This window comes from Callithrix jacchus, chromosome 6, assembly GCF_049354715.1.
Source record: "Callithrix jacchus isolate 240 chromosome 6, calJac240_pri, whole genome shotgun sequence".
Classification (NCBI taxonomy): domain Eukaryota; kingdom Metazoa; phylum Chordata; class Mammalia; order Primates; family Cebidae; genus Callithrix; species Callithrix jacchus.
Window position 1 is genome coordinate 141,862,314 of NC_133507.1, and position 22,250 is coordinate 141,884,563.

At 41.1% G+C, this 22,250-nt stretch overlaps 1 long non-coding RNA gene across 3 annotated transcripts in view; it reads left to right on the forward strand.

Moving 5' to 3' along the window:
• Positions 1 to 22,250, forward strand: part of LOC144576829 (uncharacterized) — a 741,704-nt gene that overhangs the window by 52,266 nt on the left and 667,188 nt on the right. For all 3 annotated transcript variants that reach the window (XR_013519398.1, XR_013519399.1, XR_013519400.1), the window contains exon 2: positions 3,942 to 4,132. This is a non-coding gene — a long non-coding RNA (uncharacterized LOC144576829). The remainder of the gene's footprint in view (positions 1 to 3,941; positions 4,133 to 22,250) is intronic.

Here is a 22,250-nt window from a genome sequence, read left to right on the forward strand (position 1 = left end):
CACACTCACATATACACTAACATTTACAATCTGATCACATCTAAAAGAAAATGACAGAGAAATATCTGGGTATATACCTCTGTATTGAAAAAGAAGTGACAGGATGAACACCAAACTGTTGATAGCTATATCAGTCAGTGTCAATCAGGGAAGCAGAAATATGAAGTATTATGAAATAAGGATTTTTATTGTAGAAATTAGTCCATATACATTATGAGAGGAGCTGACCAGGAAGGATCCAAAAAGGGGAGCTGAAGGATCAGAGAACAGATACTCCCCTGCTCTGGTACAGCAAATGTGTGAGAGTATACAGGGAAATCTAGAAGCTAGCATGTCCAGCTGCTGCAGCCAGCAGGATGCAAAGGTGGTTGGGGGAAGGTTGTTGACTGTTCATGGCTTCCACCTCTGTAAGTTTACAGTGAAGCATCTAGAGGTTGCCAAGAGTCACTGTTGGTCAAGAGGCTGGCAGTTGGAAAGGAAAGTTGGAAGTGGAAAGGAGAAGACCATGATAAACTGGACTTGGCTGGCGTCTCTACTCTGTCCCTCATCACCTTTGACTAATAACAACCTTTAGGACGTAATGACTGCTGCTTCACTTTTGTCTCCCAAATATCAAGCAACTTCACTTTTTGCCAACTCTAACCCACAAAGGGAAGGCAATTCTGGGAAATATTGTTCCCAAATTAACCAGGTCGACAGTAGAATAATTCAGTACAATAGGGTTTTCCTCTGAGGAAGGGACTAAGAGCCAGGAGGTCAAGGGTTTCTTGTACACTATGCTTCACACTATCCTGAATCCTTCACCACAAAAATGCACACACGGAGTGCTTGAGTGTGAAAACCAGGACAAAAAGGAAATCAGAGTCTCTTGACTTTTTTTTTTTCAAATTCTTAGCGGGCTTTCTTCTATCCTTCCATGTAATTATCTCCTGTTGCCTTATTGGTATTATTCTTTTCCTCCACGAGATTGTTAATGATTTCATTTGTCAAAAAAAAAACAACAACCCTGAAAAGGTGCCTATGTGTACAAGTGTGTACGTATGCACATATGTGAGTGTGTATATGTGCATATGTGCTGCATGTGTGTGAACCCACTATCTGGTTTACTCTTGGGTCCTTTCCCTTTAGTAATGGTTCTGTGACCTATGCCAAAGACACCCGGGGGACAGGAGAACCCAGGAGGAGGGTTTGGTGAGAGAACAATGGAAATGTAAGCTCCCTGGGAGATAAAACTCATGTAGCACACAGGGGGGTTTTGTTTCATTAATTTTTATTGGGAGAGGCACATCCCCTGCTGCTATAGACTGCCTCTCCCTCAGGCACAAAGCCAACTGTGTGCTCTAATGCAGCTGCCTCTTTGCAAATAACTTAGGAAAGAAGATGCAGGGTTGAGATAGGTGCATCCAGCCCAGAAGCTACAGTTCAAGGCCCTTTGCTTCCTCCTGTGGGGCATAGGAGATTGGGGGGAAATGATGTGAGCCAGGAGGAGAGCTGCTTGCATCCCATCAGTACACAGCACAGGCCCCTTCAGATGCTGCTTGGGAGTAGAAGTGTCAGTGGACCAACATCGCAAAGGAGAACTTGGTGTTGCGGCCTCTTGTTCTCTTAGAGACAGAGCCTTTGGAGTTTGTCTTCTATTAGACTGAACATCTGCCAAGGAGCAGGGGAAGTCACTTGAGACGAATATTCCCCTTTCTGAATTGGCCACCAAGTGACCCATGTCCAAGACATATCACCATTTTCTGAGGGTGGTGGTGGAGCAGTCAGCATCTGAGATGCCCCAGTGATCGGTAGTTGAACAAAGAACTAGGATACAGACCTTAACTCCTTCATGCCTTATAACAAGTTCTTCTGTAAGTCCAGCATCCAAGAATTCAGCTGGGCTCACTCAGAGCCCCTTTGTTCCTCCCCTCCGGTAACACCTTCCTCTGGTAGTTCGCAAGCTCCTTGCAGCAGGAGCCCAGTTGCTGGATTTGCGTCCTCAGTACCTAGCACAATGGCTGGCTTAAAATGGAGCTCCCTCCGCATTTGTCCATTGCCTCAGCTACTCCCTGCAATCCACCTGACTCCATTTTCTACTCCTAGATTCCTTCCTCACTCAGCATCTGTCATGATGATCTCCTCCTTGTAGGCATTTGAATGCACCAGGCATACTCCAGCCTAAGGAACTTTGCACTGACTATTACCTATGCCCAGAATGCTCTTCCCCAGAGACCCACAAGGCTAATTCTTCACCTGTTCCCAAATCTCACTTCCCAACCATCCTGCCTCATTTAAAACTGCAACCTGCCTCCTCACTCCTCCCACTGCACTACACCTTTTACTTTACTTGCCTTTCCTTCAGAGTATTTATCATCTTCTAACATACTATGTAACTCACTTTTTGATTGCACGTTTTTGTTTGTTTATTGTTTATATCCTCCGATGTAAAAAGTAAGCCTTTTGAGGGCAGGGATCCTAGTCTATTTTGTTCACTGATATATCCTAAGAGCATATAGAGCCTTTAACGAATACTTGTTGACATTTGTTGGAATTCATGGACAATCTTTCATGAAGAAATTGCTTAGAGATAGTTCATGTTTTGGGACATTATGCTGAGAGAACTTCTGGTCAAGTTAGCACTAAAATGAAAGAAGACTGGTATTTCAGAGCTTCCTCAAATTCCTGCAGTGTCAACACAGACTCAGGGTGGTATAGTGACAACAACAATAATCATAAATAACAACAAAGAATTGATTCCTAACCACTATATAGTGTTCTACAGGTGTTGCATGCCTTGTATTTGAGCTTCACGATTAGAGAACGGCAAGGCGGGTAGCATTCCTCTCATTTTGCTTATGTGTAAACAGCTTCAGAAAGCTTAAGTGAAGTCCTGGAGGTCACACAGCTAGGAAATGATGTAGATGGATCATCAGCTTAGGTACTGTGATTCTTAGTCTGTACTTCTCTGTCACGAGGACTTTCTTTCATATACAGGCTGTTCTTGATGGCCACAACTAAGAAGTTCAGGACAGAATGGCAGGATGAGGCACAGAGGCTGGAAACATGAGCTTGGAGGTTCCCTTTGTGCTGTGAGAGTCCTAGGAGTAAGCTATAAACTGGAGCTTTCAATATCAAGAGGTAGGATTTTAGAACAGAGCAAGATGGAGCTGTCTGCAGAGGTTTTGTTATTTATTTATTCTTAATTGCATAAAAACATAAACTTATGCAGATAATTTTTTCTTTTTGAGACAGACTCTCACTCTGTCACCTAGACTGGAGTGCAGTGGTGCTATCTCAGCTCACTGCAACCTCCACCTCCTGGGTTCAAGCGATTCTCCTACCTCATCCTTTTGAGTAGCTGGGATTAAAGGCACATGCCGCTACACCTGGCTAATTTTTGTATTTTTAATACAGACACGGTTTCACCATGTTGGTCAGGCTGGTCTTGAACTCTTGACCTCAGGTGATCTGTCCGCCTCAGCCTCCCAAAGTGCTAGGATTACAGGTGTGAGCCACCATGCCTGGCCATATGCAGAGAATTTTGATTGAGGTTTCACTGTGAAAAATGGGTAATACTGCCTTTAGCCAGCCTTGTTTGTCTAGGATCTTTTGTGGGCAACATTTTTTAGAGTCGTATTTCTCAATGAGACAAATCTGGGGGACATTTGGCAATGTCTGGAAACATTTTTTGTTGTCGCAGCTGGAGACAGGGGTGCTACTGACATATTGTGGGTAAAGGTCAGAGATGCTGTTATACATGCACAGGACAGCCCACAAGAAAAAATTATCCAGCCCAAAATGTCAATGGTGCTGAGATTGAGAAACCTTGCCTTAGACTATGCTGGGAATGACTGTTCCTGGTCCCCACCTTGTCCTGGTTTTTCTGGATCTCTAGTTCTTTTCCTTCAGAAGGAGTAGAGAATGGGCTAAAAATCTCTCTTTAAAATGATTCCTTCTAGGGAATTAATTGGCAAAAGGAACAAGGAGTTGCAAACTTCTACAGCCATCAGCTTGCCACCTGCTGCAGCATCAATCACATTCCTGCCTATGCCAAACCTGGAGGTGGAGAGATGCCATGTTGTGCTGCTGGTGCGGGTCTGCAGACTTCAGATGCCCTCCCTGGACCAGGAATGAGCTGGTGAACACTGAGGTAGGAGGGCCAGCACTCTGTGTTGTCAATTGCCTAGATGCCCAGGGCATTGTGTAACCCAAATGAACTCCTGGATCTTATCTTTGTCTTGACAGTTCTCTGGTACTGCTAGAATGCCCAGGGATATTTGTTCTAACTTATCCAATTGGTATTGAAATACTTTCCAAATGAAGGATAAGGCTGTCAGCGACTACTCTGAACATTAGCATATGCCTGCCAGTGTTTGCTTCCCTTACCAATAGAGTCAAATCACAGTTTCTCTCCTGTACACAGTGTCTTCCAGTTCTCAGAGAATAAGATTGGGTCATGAATGGACACACACATATCTTCACATACATAATTTTTAATAGAATGTTAAAATTGATAGTAGAATGAGAAAGAACAACAACTCCTTAAAGATTATTTCTTCCTTCACTATTAGAGACACAGAAACAGATCCTGAAATGATTTAAACTATATTCTAAGACTCCAGAGTTAGTAGCAGATCAGGACTGGAACTGTAGTCTACAGGACTCCTAGCTGTGAGCTATTTCTGCTATCCAAGGATTAAATAAACTATCAATTACTAGGATAAAGTTATCCCTTGTTTAGATGAAACTCATTTTACAAAATGTTAAGTTAGAGATTTCAGCAAGCAGGACATTAATCTGCATCACAGAGACATGAGGCTTGGCCACCTCATGTTGGGTATGCCATGCCTTTGACTTAAAACACTTTTTACTGTCTGGTTTTCCTCTAAGCTCTAGGAAACCTGATTTCTAGTCTCCTTGGCAGGCCCTTCTTTCTCTGGCAGTCCTTAACTTCTGGGGTTCCTTACGACGCTTGGGAGTTCTTTTCTTTTGTACTTGACAAATTCTCCTGGGATAACCTCAGCTCTCCCTTGTCACCAGTTGCTGTATTAGTTAGCCATTGCTGTGTAACAAACTATCCCCAAAACCTAGATGTTTCTTTGATGATGTGTGCCCAATCTGTCCTAAGCCCAGGGTATGTGTGGGGTGAGTTCCAAACTCTGTGAGGAAGGGCAGGGATGGAGCTAGGAGGCTAACAACAAGCTTTGTGGGATGTACATCTCATTGGATGAGACTCTAATCTCTCACAAGATCCTGAGCTCCACCAGGCTCTGCATTTCTTCAGGGCCTAGTGTCTTGATATGTAATCAATGAATAGATGAGTGCAGAAGGAGTTGCTGCATTGATGTGAAATACCTCCAGGACTAGTGGGCTGTGGAGTTGCCTACCTTCTTTAATTATTTACCACCCAGTGTTGGTTGTGCAGTGGAAGATTCTAGAGGACTTCTTTATAGCTAAAGATGCCAAGGCCTCACTTCAGGCCTCCTGAATCAGGACATTGGGATGTGAAGTCTGGGCATGTGTGGTTGTAGAAAGTTCTGCTGATGATTCTGTTGTCTGCCTGAATGAAGAATGTACAATTCACAAATTATCTACTGGTTGATTTGCTTTTCTGTGAAAACACAACTTTAGTATTCCGTAGGAAAATAGGATCCCCTTTGTATTCATTATTCCTGCACATACCTGTTGAGGTATCTGCTGTATTGTCAAGTTTAATCATTGTCTGTACTATCTGAACTCAAGTAATATATATATTCTTGCTACCACTGTAACTATGTGTTTGAATGTCCTGTTTTTGCTGATCCCTGATCCACTAATGTGTGGATATTTTAGATACCCACCTCGTTTATTATTAAAAGTAAAAGATTAATTTATTTTACTATTTAGGTATGGCAATCATAGTAATGAACACAAATAGACAAGTATTTTTGCCCTCACAGAACTTTCAGTCCTTGAGGGAAACAGTCAATAAACAAGATAATTAAAAAAGATGTATATATCTAGATGGTGATAAGGGCTGTATTAGTTAGCTATTGCTGTTATTACAAATTATCCCAAAACTTAGATCTTAACACCGTAACAATTTATCTCATCAAAGTTTTTGTGGGTCAGGAATCTAAGAGTAGCTCAGCTGGGTGTTTCTGGTTCAGGATTTCTTAGGAGGTTCAAGTAAAAATATTGACTGGGGCTGTGGTAAGTCAATGGCTTGTCTGGGGCCAGAGGCTCCTCTCCCAAGATGGCTTACCCTGTGACTGCTGACAAGAAGTCTCCATTTCTTTCCATGTAGACCTCTCCATAGAGTTGCCCGGGTGCCCTCTTTACATGGCAGCTTATGTCCAAATCTACATCAGCAATCTAAGAGCAAGAGAGTGAGCAGGAGGAAGCCATGACACCTTTATATGAGCTTGTTTTAGAAGCAGTATCTCATCACTTCTGCCTCCTTGTCCTTGTTAAAAGTGAATCACTCAGTAAAGCCCATACTTTAGAGGAGAGAAATTGGCTTCCACCTTTTGAAGGGAGAAATATCAAAGAATGTGTTGATATGTTTTAAAACCACCGCAAAGGCTGGGGGGAAAAATAGAAGCAGAGAAGGGAGATATGGAGAGCTGGTGGAGGCTGAGCTGTCATTTGGGATAGGATGACTGGGGAAGAACTTGAGACTTGCATGAATGTCTGGAGGAGGCCATTGTGGTTGGAGCAGAGGGTGCAAGAGGAGAGAAGCAGGAGGTAAAGTCAGGGAAGTGACAAGAGGCTGTGGAGTGATTGGGAAGACCTTTTTAGACCACTGTAAGGACTTTAGCTTTTACTGCAAGTGAAATAGGAAGCTAATGGAAGCTTTTGAGGATGGTGATTTTCTGTCCTATGAAGAATAAGACAAGGAAACTAAGGATAAAACAGGAAGATCAGTTAGGGGTTCTTGTAATAATCTAGGTGGAAGAGGACCATGGTTTGACCTAAGAAGGGGCCAGGGTATGGGTGATAGTGAACAACCGAAGACACGGTCAGGAGTGGCTGCATTCGGGATGTATTTTGTAGGTGGTGCTTCTAGATTTGCTGACAGATTGGATATGGGATGCGAGTGAAAAACAAAAATAAAAATAAGAATTGTTTGCAAGGGCTTTGCCTTGTGCAACTGAAAGAATGGAGTTGGCATATGTTAAGATGTGAAGAAATTACCATACGTCTGGACAAGCCTGCTGCACGAAGCCAATTCAAGCTTCTTCAGTGAAGGTGACCATTTTTTTTTGAACATTTTTAAGGCAGCACAAATACTCAAAAGCAAACTGATTATTGAAACCTCTGGTGTCTATTTTTTCAATTAATATTCAAAAACCATCATTATTGATAACCTAAAAAATAAAGAAGATGGTTATTAGCAGTGTCTACAAATGACCGTAGTCCCTGACAGTAGTCAGCATAGCTTCAGAGATGAACTGGAAGATGTCTCGTACAGAAAAATAATCAATGAAGGTGAGAAAAAGAAATCCATATAACAAGAATGTTCTATATGCAAAACAACCAAGCAAACTCTTGCTCATTCACTTTAACATTCTCATTTAAAATATTTGAAGATTCATTTATCGGTCATCTATCCTACACATATTTATTGATAACATAATATGCATTAGGTGTTGTTCAGAGTTCTCATTTAAGGCAGAGATATTGAGTCGAATCACATCAACTTGCTGATATTTGACCATTTGTGGTTCACCACCATGGCCGTTTCATATTGTTCAAGGTAATATTTTATGAAAAAAATTTGATGTACAGGTTGCTTGCTCTAATCAACATAACATTTCATCACATATGCATATGCTAACATTCGAGATTTTAAGGTCCATTCCTCCTACACTATCCTAATAATGTGGCTCCTACTTAATAACTTAGTTGTCCTCATTTCTGTCTTTTTACACCTGTCACACCTGCCTATTGTAATTGAAATGTTGTTCTCTCTTTTCCTGTCCCTTGTGTAAATGGAGCACAGCTGTTTCCTGTCACCTGTGTGTACAATGTCCCTTCATGTACTTGAACCTATCTGTAAGGTCGTATTATGAGGTATTACTAGGCCTGAGGACGTACTTATAACTAAGTACATCACATCTCAGCTGTTTTTGGTATCAGTTTAGAGTATTAAAGACCAGTTTGAGCCAGTTATAGCCTGACTCTGAGCCCCAGCTGTGTGGATCTTGCACAGATATGCTGTCTTGCATGTAGCATTTGTGACAAGCTTAAGCTGCTGGTAATAGCGTCCCAGCCTTGAGGGCAGGTTTAGCCAACACCAGTTTACAGTTACGATCATCATTTGATAATACTTTTCAATTTCTTATTTCAGAGCTGAATGTCTGTGAACCAAACCAGAACCGTCTCTAGGTACACACGCAATTTTATTTAAGATTGCAATAAGGAGTGGAGTGTTTCTCACTTCCCTTGGACTCACCTGCATTTTTTATTCCAACACAACATATGCTCAGCTCTGAACATCTCAGAAACCGAACATCTTATCACTCTGTGGGGATGTTACTCTCTTCCTATTATGTGGCTTCTGTTGTGCTCTACAACTTCATTTTGTATCATCTCATTCTAGAAAATGACATTCTCAGAGGCTTTCCTGAGTTAAGTAATACAGTTACATTGGAATAGCTGCAGCTTGTGTCCAGGCTGGAATACGAAGCTGTGCTATGTGAAAAAGGGTTGCTGTTATTTTTGCCTCTCTTACTTAATTAGTATACACACAGCATGACTGGGGTCCAGTCCCTACCCTGTTTATTGGGGTGCAACATCATGAGGTAGAAAGAACGTCTATAGAAATTGAGAAAAGAATTTTTTTGATGGTACATAAACAATTAGATAAACAGAGAGAGAGAATTATCCAGCACCTGTATTCTCAGAGACTCATCTGATTGCCTTGGAACCCATTATATTGTTTTCCTCCCCTTTCTTTATTGCATTTGGCTAAGGGTGCAGCGGCTGTCTCTTACAACATCTATTGTTCGATTGCATCCGTTGCTTTAAAAAATCCAGGTCTGTGAGCCCAATTCCAACTTCAAATGGAATTGGTGCAAAGGGATGGAGACAGCAGATCCTTGCCAGACATGGAGTGATGACTCCATTCCAATTGCATTTCCCTTTAATGAGGATCCTGATGCGGCTCTCATTCCTCTGCAAGTGCCATGCTGCATCCGGTGTAATGGCTGCACTTGATGGATAATTTATGCAAACAGAACACAAACAAGAAGTCATTAAGCCACCCAATGAGGGTCCTTGACTTTTGCAAAACCAAACAGTTATTCTGATCCTGATGAGTTTAATTTTACTTTTGGTTGAGTACCGATGAATACATTATATTTAAAATAAATATAATATTATCAATATTCATGATCAAACTGAATGTCATTAGGTGTTTAGTGTTTTTTTTTTAAAGAGTGATACACAGAGCTTGAATTCATAGTCACAAAGTATTCATATTTAGATCTTTAATCCTAAGTCTGTTTTTAATGGATTCCAACATAGCTAGTGAAAAAAAGGAGGCAGAAGGGAATCTATTATTTGCATATGTGTGAACACCTTTACTTTTCATTTGAATAGTTCTTGTTTGATATTTGCAGCTCTAGAATGTAGGTAAATGTGAATTTGAGAATTTGACATAAAGAAACTGTAAAACCCTGGACCACATAAAGAAACTTGATATTGAATATGATTTGGCTACCTAGTGATAAAAATCTACTTACAAGGAAATTAAAATTAAAAAAATAAGTCTTTAGCATGCATAATACCTTTGTTGTAACTCAAGGGCCATGTATGTGTACAATGTTTGGATGTCAGTTTACATAATGTGTTGTGTTCTCAGTGCTTTCCAGATGCCCAGCAGTTTATTTTAGTAATTTTAATTTTATTACAACAGCATCCTATGACTCGGTTGCTGTACAGCTTCTCTGGGAGCACTCACGTGAAAATCATTAAAGCCTAAATGATCCTGGCAGGTAATCTCACCATCTTTTCATCTTCCATTCCCTGGAAGGTGGCCCCTGTCGATTGTTTAAAGGAAAAGAAACACTGTGACACGAGGTACAAATAACAATGCTGCATCCTGGTCCATTCCTTGTAGAGAGGAAAATAAGGTGGTTGTCAATCTGTGGAGTGGAGGCTTATCTCTGGGAGTACCTGGGAAGAAAATATGCATCCCAGTATCAGGAGCCACATGGCACCAGCCTCTGGGGTTCACTGAGGACCTTTAACCTTAGTGAACCCCAGAGGGGACAGGACCTCCCGACATGTGATGGATAAGCCTCCTAGACTGGCAGCTGGGGCAGCCAGATCTACTACAGCCACCTCTTCTGCCACTTTAGAGTGACATGGGAAATGAGGAACTGGTGGGTTGGGTCCCCCAGTTTCAGGAGAAGCGGTCTCTAGGGGAGGTCAATGTGAAGCAAAAAAGAGGGAGACTGGAAGAGGACTGCAGGGAAGAAGGGAAGTAAGCTTTTTCAATTGTCAGGCCCCACATTTTCTCCAGGGAAGGGGAAAAGGGAAGGGAGAACTATAAATACACAGTCAAGAGGTGGAATAGATCCCCAGGAATAGGACTGGACAGTGAGCAGGCCTTCTGATGGATGATCGAACAGAGAAGTACACCATTGACAGCTATAGATGAGGTGAATTGTTAGCATCACTGGCTCACCTTGGAAGGAATGCTGGTTGCTACAGCCTGAATTTCTGGTTGATGCCAAGGATTTCCTACTCCTGGTACCCTTACTCCCAAAATATCTTAGAGCCTCTACAAAAGATACAATACTCAGGTTCTATGTCTAGATTTACTAGTTCTATGGGCCTGGAGGTTAGGTATCTAACAATAGCCTCTAAGTGGTTTTGATCTAGACAGCCAGGATCATGTTTTGACAATCATTGTCTTAGACTCTGAAGTTGGGCATTTGCAGCTACAGAACTCCCTCCGATCTACAGTTTGAAGACATTTTCATTTAACTTATGAGTCTCTGAGGACAGCTAATTTTCTTTGTCCTCCCTTTCTGATAATTTCCCTCTTCTCTCAGTGCCTTAAACCTTCATAGAAGAGTTGGAGTGATCTGGATAGGAGATTATTTTTAGTTTGGCATCTGTGCAAAATTTCATCAAGACTTCTGTCGGTAATACGCCAGTCTGCGCCCCTTGACTGTGAGGCTGGAGGCAAGAGACTCAAGAACAAAGAAAAGATTCTTGCCTGCTCCATTTGAGAGAGGGGAGATATTTTCATATATTAATATGAAAATGTTAATGGATTATGGAGAAAAAACTGGGCATATCCCTAGGATATGGACATAGCCTAGCTGCCCCCACCCCCTCATGGCTTGAAATCATATCTGTATTTATCTATTTATCTAGCAATATATTATTTTGTCTGTAACTACGGTTACTTACAATCATGTGGCTATAATTCCCAGGCTTTCTTGGTAACTGGTATATGAGTGGGTTTGGTCAATGGAGACACTTAGAGAAGACTACAGCAGGGAGAAGCCTTCATTTTTTCATTGTGGCTGCATCTCTTCTATGATTCTAGCTCCCCACGGTTTCTCCCTCCCTAGTTCCAACTCTTACCTGGAAGCTGCTAAACTGGTTCAGGGAATATTACCTTCTTCTTGTGTTCTTTCAGTCTGAGGAGGACAGCAACTTTCTGCTGTTACTAATCCCCTGGTTGCTTCACCAGTTTTGCTTCTTAGCTCGCCAGTTACGTGTAACAAATTCCCTAATTAATTTCCTCTTCTTAAAATACCTAGAGAGGAGAGGTTTCTGCTTCCTGGCTGGATCTTGATGAATTCACTGATCACAGGTAGGCACTCCCTTGCGTAGAGCTTGATAGCATTTAAGGAAGGTGGGGTGGTGGAGTATAACGGCTCTGGACACAGAATGCTGGAATTCAAGTTTTGACTACAGGCAAGGAATTTCATTTCTTTGGACTTCTGTTTTTTTGGTTGTGAACCTCCAGTGCATAGACCCATTCTTGACTTCTCTTTGTCCCCACAATAACTCTCTCACACAGGGAATAGAATTTCAATTTTAATAGGCTGATTGAGAGCAATAGAAATATCGTGATGATCTGCCTTGTGTTATGGCTTATTATAATTACTCATCATAAATGCTCACTATATATAAATACTCATTATAAGTATAAGCACTCTTTTATGCCGAGCCCAGGCATAGCTTCACTGATGATTTTCAACATAATGACCCTGGCAAAGGATGAGATTTGGCAAGCAAGTTGAAACCCATTTTCCACCCGTGAGTCCAAGTCTTTATTTTTGTTCAGATTCAAAGACTGAAGCCCAGAGAGACTAAATGCATATCAACTGCAAGGGAAAATACAATTTTATATTTAAATTATGTTGACATGTCAGCATAGTAACTCTTTTGTTATATATGTGTAAATACACATATATGTATATACACATATATATATATATACACATAGATGTATGCTTATGTGTGCATTTTATATATTATGTATATATGATATATGTATGTGTATATTTAAAATTATAGAATTTGTTTCACTTGGGAAGGCAGCTGTGCATTCATTCAATCCAATACTTTCATTTTTTGGATGTGAACAATTAACGTCGGTTCCTGAAAATGGGTATGTGTGTAAGTTCTACAGGGAAGTTGAAGGAAAACAATTAAAATTTTTTTCTTTCATTTTAAACTATCAGTACATCCTTTTTTTTTTTTGATTGGGAAGTAGCCCACCACCACTAGATGTGGTATAGTTTTTGTACCTTTACTTTGACAATTAACACACTTACCAACTTTATGTTTCATTTTTGGAGTTTGGAGAATGAAAAAGTTATTCTGTGCATTGTCACAGAAAATAGAGGGAATGAGAAACCCATAAATACTTTTAATTTCTCTTAAAATCTACCATGTCTCAAGTCTGATGAAGTCAGCTTGTCTTGAGTCCCACTGAAGTTCTATCTTTTATAGTTCTATATAGGGGTAAGAAAACAAAAGATGGCGGACAAACATAAAACTTCTGAGATTTCCTTTAGTGGTTCGTTTTTGGCAGAGATGATGAGATTGCAGAGTATATGAAACTCTGCTTTACTTTCTGTAATCTGTCTACCTGATGAATTTTTTAAATGTAAGTGGTATAACAGTGATTGCTGCAGATTTCCCATTCACTGTAAAAATGTAGGCATTTGAACTAAGGAGCAGAGGAGCTGATTTGTTTGGTACATTTCGCAGGGACAGTCCATTCCCCATGTATGTGCTCCAGATGTTGGTGAGCATAAGGCAGAGCGTTTCAGAAACCCGAGGTTGAGCTTTTTCCTTGCAGTTTTGTCCATTCTGTTATTTGCATGCCATAGGTTCTCTCAAATTCACCCCTCTGCTATATCAATCAATGCCTTTAATTTTTTTTTAGGGGGGTTGATTGTTGTTAAACTGTGATTGTCTCTGTCTTGAAGCATTTTCACTTAAATGTTTATTGTTCATGATGCACAGCTCCTGAGCCATACCCACCAGAGGGAGGGAAGAGAAACAGGAGGATGTCAGTCTCACCAGCTGGATTTACAGCTTCATTGTCTGGCCTGATATTATGAGAAGAAAGTGCATGGTGGTAGAAGAGAGAAATTGCTAGGGGGTAAACGTGTCCTTTGAAATGCCACTCTTGGCTTCCTGACAAGGAAGAAAGAAAAATCCTATGGTGGATTCGTTCAAGTACCCTGATGGAAAAGAAGCCAGGGCTGAGATTTTGGCAGGGAGCTGAATTTTCCCTTCTCACGTAGAGATTAACATTCACGGAGGGCACCCTCCCTCCCTGTGTGGGAACAGCATTATCTATCTGCTCCGCTAAATAGAGGGTTGGATTGTCTGGAGAGCCTCGGGGCCCTCAGCAGGACCTCATTGGCCAAGCAGCTTGATTTGTCATTAACTCTGCATCCTAATTATCAGCCCTAATTCCAAGAATCCAGTCAGTCCTCCATTTATTAATAGTGATCTCAGCCATCAACCGGCCCCCATACTTACCTGCCTCAGGGAAAAAGAAGGGGTAGTATTCTAAGGCTGAAGAAGATGCACCTTGGATTTAGGTTGCCTGTGTACAAATGTTATTTTTGCCTTCCATCAACTGTGTAAATTGAGCAAATTTCTCATATGTTAAAATCTCAGTTTTCCTAGCTGTAAGATGGGCATAAAACTATAACGTATCTTACTGAATTCTGGGGCTTCAGGAAGATCATTCATGAACAGAAATTTGCACAGTGTCTGACCCATTCTGAATGCTCAGAAAATGTTGACTTTTTTTTTTTTAAAAGAGATCTTGCTGTGCATTAAAAACATCATATACAGGCCAGACATGACGGCTCATGCTTGTAATCTTGGCTCTTCAGAAGGCTGAGATGGGTGGATCACTTGAGCCTAAGAGCTTGAGACCAACCTCGGTAGCATGGCAAAATCATCTATACCAAAAATAATACAAAAGTTAGTTGGGTGTGGTGGCACATGCCTGTAGTCCCAGCTACTCATGAGGTAGAGCAGGAGGAACACTTGAGCCTGGGAGGTAGATGTTACAGTGGGCCAAGATCATGTCACTGCACTCCAGACTGGGCAACAGAGCAAGATTTTTACACACACACACACACACACACACACACACACACACACACACACACATCATGTCATCATATATGCACCAAAGACATGTTTAGGCAGCCTCTAGGACTGAGGAATGTTAATGTTACATGGCAAAGGCAGAATGGGACTTTGGGTGGGGTGTTGGAAGTTGGCCTTTCTTTGATTTCTTTCTCCTTTCTGTAGGAAGTGTGCACTCCCTACTCATAGTGGTGAGATGCAGTCTGGTATCTTCTTCTTGGGAGGCACATTTGGCTCTGGAAGACTGAGTAAGCCAAGGGCATGACCAAAGTATAAGGAAACACATTTCTGTCTGCTTAGTGCTGATTCTGATGGGATATTGAAGTGTGAGAGGGATGAAGGAAACCATGAGGTTTCTGTATTGTCCATCTCAGCTGGGTATAACAGAAAAAGAGTGGAGCAAGAGCTCTGTCAGGAGTATCATGAATTCAGTTGAACAGCACTTCAGTTTTAAATCTTGGAGATGGTATGTAGTTGTAGAATTGTAGATAGGTATCAAGACCATTTCTGACCACGTAATGTGAAAAGTTGGTTAATTTCTGATAATTATGGCCTATTAATACCAAACTTGAGAAGCCAGAGCTATTTTCCTATCCCAATTTCCATAGTGTTTCTTAAAAGTAAATCTTTTTGAGGGTATACACATGTTTTGCTTAGGGAGAAATGGGTATGAAGTCTTGCTGGACTTGTTTTTTTGTTTTGAGATGGAGTCTTGCTCTGTTGCCAGGCTGGAGTGCAGTGGCATGATTTCAGCTTACTGCAACCTCTGCCTCCCCAGTTCAATGGATTCTCCTGCCTCAGCCTCTGGAGTATCTTGGACTACAGGCACGCACCACCACACCCAACTAAATTTTGTATTTGTAGTAGAGACAGGGTTTCACCATGTTGGCCATGATTGTCTCAATCTCTTGACCTTGTGATCTGCCCATCTTGGCCTCTCAAAGTGCTAGGATTACAGGCAGGAGCCACTGCACCTGCCTGGATATATATATATTTTTTTTTTGAGAGAAGGAAAGAAAAAACAAGGAGTGAAGGAGAAGAAGAAAGAGGAAGAAAAAGAGGGGGAGAGAATGGAAATGTTGCATTATTCTAAAAAATGGGTATTAATAATGGCCAATCAATATTTCATTTAAACCTATGAGTAGGTGTGATGTGGTATTGACAAGAATACATATTTTGTGTATTTAAAGTGTAGAGCTCTATAAATATTTATTAAGTTTACTTGTTCCGGATCTGAGTTTGAGTCCTGTATATCCTTATTAATTTTCTGTCTTATGAAGTCTAAGTCTCTATGTATCTGGGTGTTAGGATCATTTGCTCTTGTTGGATTGATCCTTTTACCACTATATCTTTGTTGCTTTAAAATCTATTTTATCAGATGCGAGAATTGCAACTCCTGCTTTTAATTAATTTATTTATTTTTGCTCTCCATTTGGTTGGTAAATCTTTCTCCATCCCTTTGTTTTGAGTCTGTGTATCCTTGCATGTGAAATGGGTCTGGATGTAACATGCCATTGGGTTTTGGCTGTGTCTTTTGATTGGGGGATTTAGTCGATTTAAATTTAGGATTACTGCCATTTGATGTTAACTGTCTGTTTTATCCATTCGTTGATGTAAATTCTTCTTTATGTTGATGCTCTTTACTTTTTGGTATATTTTTAGAAAGGCTAATACTGGTTGTTTCTTTCTATGTGGAATGCTTCTTTCAGAAGCTCTTGTAAAGCAGGCCTGGTAGTAATAAAATCTCTGAGTACTTGCTTGTTCATAGAAGATTTTATTTTTCCTTCAGTTGTGAAGCTTAGTTTGGCTGGATATGAAATTCTGGGCTGAAAGTTCTGTTCTTGAAGGATGTTGAATATTGGCCCCCACTCTCTTCTGGCTTGTAGGGTTTCTGCTGAGAGGTCTGCTGTAAGTCTGATAGGCTTCCCTTTGTGGGTAACCTGACCTTTCTCTCTGGCTGCCCTTAGTATTTTCTCCTTCATTTCAACCCTGGTGAATCTAACGATTATGTGCCTTGGGGTTGCTCTTCTTGAGGAGTATCTTTGTGGTGTTCGCTGTATTACCTGGGGTTGAATATTGTCCTGCTTTGCTAGGTTGGGAAAGTTTTCCTGAATAATATCCTGAAGAATATTTTCCAGCTTGGATTCATTCTCTCCGTTGCATTCAGGTACACCTATGAAACGTAAATTTGGTCTTTTCACATAGTCCGATATTTCTTGGAGACTTTGCTCATTCCTTTTTATCCTTTTTTCTCTAATCTTGTCTTCTCATTTTATTTCATTAAGTTGGTCTTCGACCTCTGATATCCTTTCTTCTGCTTGATCAATTCGAGTGTTTAAACCTGTGCATGCTTTCGTAGTTCCCATATTGTATTCTTCAGTTCCATTAATTCACTTATATTCCTCTCTAAATTGTCTATTCTCATTAGGATTTCATCAAACCTTTTTTCAAAATTCTTAGTTTCTTTACATTGGGCTACAACATGTTCTTTTAACTCGCAGAAGTTTATTATCCACCTTCTGAAGCCTGATTCTATTAATGGAATGCACTCGTTCTCTATCAAGCCTTGTTCCCTTGTTGATGAGGAACTGTGATCCTCTGTAGAGGGAGAGGCATTCTGATTTTGAGTATTCTCAGCCTTTTTATGCCGTTTTCTTCCCATCATTGTAAATTTATCCACCTGTCATCTTTGTAATTACCAACTTTCAAATTAGGTCTCTGAGCGGACGTCCAAGTTGTTAATTCCCAGGGCCGAAATTTGAGCAACCCACTGCACAAGCCAAAACAGCGGCGTTAAGACTGATGGTGCTTTTCTGCCCGGGAATCTCCAGTCTGGCTTCCTTCTTTAGTCTGTAATAGGTGACTCTGCCTTCCCAGAGCTCCAAACGTCAGTCAGAAGGGGAACCAGTCCCGTTTACTCTGCGCCAAGAGCTGCCGCACCGAGGTGCCGGCAAAACCTCTGCACCAGCCACAAGAGTCATGCTGGCGACCCGTGGGGCTCCTCCACTGGGAATCTTCTGGTCTGTGAGCGACAAAAATTTGTCTGAAAGTGTGGCGTCCTCTCGTTCTCTGCACTTTCACTGGGAGCTGCAATCCTGAGATGTTAGTGATCAGCCATCTCAAATCGTTCTCTCAAAGTGCTAGGATTACAGGCATGAGCCACTGCACCCACCTGGATACATCTTATTCATAAATTTAGTAAGTAGTTATTGTGTATGTGTTATGTGTCAGGAAGTGTAATAGGCATTGGGGTACTCTTGCCCTTACAGAGCTCCTGGCCTCTCATGTCACAGGCAAGTGTGGTGTGGGAGTTTGTCCACAAGATGGCTGCCATCAATCCCTTCCCTCTCTTTACTCAAATGTCACTGCTTTGACCAACAGAACATGGTGGAACTGATGCTATACCAGTTCAGGGCCCTTTAAGGGGACTAATAGGTTCTGCTTTCTTTGTTTCCATTTCTCTAGATCCATGGCTAGTCATGTAAGAAGTCTAACTATCCTGCAACTTCCATGCTGTGAGGAAGCCATCTGAAGAGGCCATGTCAGGGAAGAACCGAGGAATCTAACAGATAGCCAGAAACTATGCCATACACATATAGTTCTGGCAAGGCTATCCCAGTCTTCTCAAGCTGTTTGATCTACTCCTTTGTGTTCTCACTAATTCTGTGACTTCCACAAAACCATGAGCATGTTAAAGCACTGGTTTTGTGCCATTCATTTTCGGGGTGGTTTGTTAGGCAGCTGCTGATGGTTGGAACACTCAGTGTTTGGTCCATCTTTGATTCCCCAGCCAAGCCCAATGATGAACACATAGCATGTGCTCAATAAACATGCTTTGGATTTAATAAGCTGTGCTTCACTCTTCCCTCACATTTGTACCCCTGCATTTGAGGACCCCTATATTTATCCTGAAGAAGAGTCAGATCCAAACTTCTCAGAGGAAAAGTGACACAGAGGCAGAAATTAGGGCATAAGCTTTAAGGTTTAGGCTGATTCCATGTGATCCGATTTTCCCCAGACACCCCAAAGACAACCTTGGTCTCTATTCACCTCCCTGCCCACTATACACCCCTTTCAGAATTTCAAAATTGGCTCAGCCTTTACATGTAGATTCTTGAAGATGTGGATCTTGAAGATGTACCACATGCAGCTGAGGATGCCTTGCCTCTGCTAAGGAAGCTCTGGGTCCTATATCAGTGTATTAGGAGGCATGTGGAGGCATGCTTAGTTCTTCAGATCACCCTTAGAAGGCCTGAGCCTTGGCCTTGAACTTGGCTGACTCTGAAACTCTCCAACTCTGACTCTCGGCTTGTTTCTGGTGATGACCTTCACAGAACTTAATGTTGAGCCAGTTGGCTGCTGTACCCCCTCTGGTTTTTTTAGGTCAACCTCTCTTAGTTCCTGAGATGTCCTCATGTTCTGTGCTGAGTCCTGGTGCTCCCATAAAATCCTTTGTAGCTTCCTAAAGGAATTTTTCTGCTTTCAGAAGGACTCAACAGTGGCATTTGGCTAATTTGGAACCTCCATGATCGGCTACCATCTACAGGCTGCATTGTCAGACTTCTTGCTCTATCTCAAGTCTTCCATATTCAGATTCCAGGCTATCCTTGCATTCCTCCTGCTCACAACATGCCCCTTGCTTAGCTCCTTTGCTTTGGTCTCACTCTCTCACTCATGATCTCCATCCCTGTGTCTTCCCCTAATAATGCTCAGGGGTTTCTTGTTTTCCTGCCTTGGCTCATGTTCCACTTCTCCCTGGGGGGCCACTGCCACTCCCAGCTCTTCCATGCTTATCTAAAGCCATCCCATCCTTGGTGCAGATTCCCTTTTCTCCTTGAAGCAGTCCTGGTTCATTTCCCCCAGCTCTGTCTCTGGTCTTTGCATGGCTCTAATCCTCCTCTGCATCACTGTTAGGCAATTAATCATGCACTGGCTTGTGACACTTCTTGTACAGCATTGAGCTGTTATCTCTTGTATATGCTTTCGCTTTTCTTACATTTATGTCTTACCCCTTTGAGTTCCCTGAGATCACAGAGCATCTCTTTGGCATTCTTTTTTATCCTCCTCAGTGCCTTGCTTGCATGTCATAGCTGCCCTATAAATATTTCTGTAATATCAAGGTTTAACCTTCCTCAGGTTTTGCTACATTTCTTTCATAACAGTGGTCTCTGAGGCTCTAAGCCAGACAGTGACTATTGTGGACTTTTTCTAATGAATAGGGAGGCAGTGGAGGGATACATTTTGGCATATAGAAGCCTTCAGGTGTCCTTTAAGTCTGTCAATAACTATGACTCACTCATCCTGTGGGCTACCATGCACCAGGCTCTGTGCTAAACCCTCTAGTGTAATACTGTTTTAGTCCTTACCACAGTCTTATGGGAGTAATTGCTATCATGGTTCTAATTTTCCAGATTAGGAAACTGAGGTACAGAGAACTTCTATCATTTTCCTGAGACCCATAGCTCATATATGTGGTATGCCGAGACTTTAAATCCTCTGATCTGACTCCAGAGTGTGAAATTTCAGCCACTATTCATAGCATATCCTGACCACATAAGCAAAAAATCAGCCCTTGCTGTATAGTTTTATCCCATTTATAAACTACTTTCATACGTAGTGTCTTTATCTGAATCAACACTCCTAAGAAAAAATTGGGGCATTTTTAATTTACTCCTATTTTTATTATTTATATCCTAGATTTTATTATTTATATTCTAGATATAATTATTTCCTGTAATCTCAGACATTTTATGCTGTTGTTAAAATGTATACTCTGGTTTCTCTTCAGATCGTATGAATCTTTCGCCTTTTAAAATGTAATGCAAGTAACATGTAAATGCATTCTCATTGTTAAAAAAAAATCCAGAATGCCAAAGAATGCAGGATAAAGTGAAAAATCCATGCTTAACCCACCCCAACCACACTCCCTTCCCTGGAAAGAATTACTGCTATGTCTATATAATACATAACTATCCCTTCACACATATGTATAAGCATGGACAGGTATGTCACACACACACACACACACACACACACACACACACACACACACACAGGTTGTGCATCCCTAATTCAACATCTGAAATCTGAAATGTTTCCAAATCCAAAACATGAAGCGCTGACATGAAGCCACAAGTGAAAAATCCCACAACTGACCTTATGTGATGGATCATGTGTTTCTTGTATAAAATTATAAAAAATACTGTATAAAATCACATTCAGTCTCTCTGTATAAGGTATATATGAAACATAAATATACTTTATGTTTATATTTGGGTTCCATTTCCAAAATGTCTCATTATGTATTTGGAAATACTCGAGAATATTTTAAAAAATCTGAAATTTGAGACACTTCTCTTCCCAAGCATCTTATATAAGGGATACTCAACCTGTATATATCTATAAATACAGACACATATTCGTAAGTATTTTTCTATAAACATATGGAAACTTACAGTTTTCTACATAGAATTTGCTTTTTCTCTAAGTGGGAAGATCTTGTCAGTTTTGATTCTTTGATTTGCTCTTTTTCCCTTTGTAGTAGTCAGTGTGTCTTCGAAATCTTTCCATGTTTGCACTGATAGAGCTCCCTCATTTTTTTACCCCAACTCCAGAGTATTCCCTCTATTGGATGTGCTATGGCTTAGTCTTTCCTCTGTTTTTGAATGTTTAGATTGTCTTACCCGGAACAATAACCTGAGTTTTGAACTAAGAAGGTACAGTTCCATAGGGAGCAGTGAGCTCTGTCATTTGCACAGCTAGTTATTTAGGTGGAATGCTTTCGAGCCAGGTGTCAGGATTCTGCCACCCTGTCCATTTCCCAAAGCTGGCATACAGCTGAGTAAGGCCGTGGCTGAAGCTGCTCTGTGGGACTCCACAAGGAACTTGAAGTCACCTGCAACAATTCCTCTGGCAGTACTAATTGGTATAAAGATCACACATCGAAAGACTTCTAACAAAATAGCTGCCAGAGACATAGACATAAAAAGTGACCTCACAAGTTTTTCTTCCCGAAATGATGTATTTCAAGCATCCATGATTTCTTAAAAGGAGGTGATTTTGATTTTGTTATGGAGTTTCCTAGGCATAAAGGGGACAATAATGCTGAATTTCTTGGGCTTTATATTCTTCTGAAGATCACAGTGGGAATTAGCATTAGGATGGCCACATTAGGATGGTTTCAGAGAGTCATCCAAGTCTTTTTCCTCTTGTTTTGGAATGGGAGTATATTTGCAACAGTGCTTGTTTGAAAGTGTAACATGTACATTAACACTAACACAGGTAAAAGTCAATGTGATCATATAATGCTGTATTAAAGTCTTCAGAAGATCAAATAAAAGCTCAGCATACCTTTATGTTTTGGGGATTGGCAGGAAAGAACCACCTGCTAGAATGTAGTTTATGGCAGTTCTCGGTGCGCAACTACTTGAATGAATGCAAAAGGTTCATTACATTGTGCAGAAATGCTCTCTGATTTCTTTAGGTGTGGAGTAAGACCTGGACAGTCAGAGCACAGGATGTTAACTGTTCCAGATATTAATCAAGGTCAAGTGAAGGTGAGTGCTGGATGGCAGTAGAAGAGTTTCCTTTTGACCTTAGTTGGTGCATACAAACCAGAAGGAGAAAATCTCGTT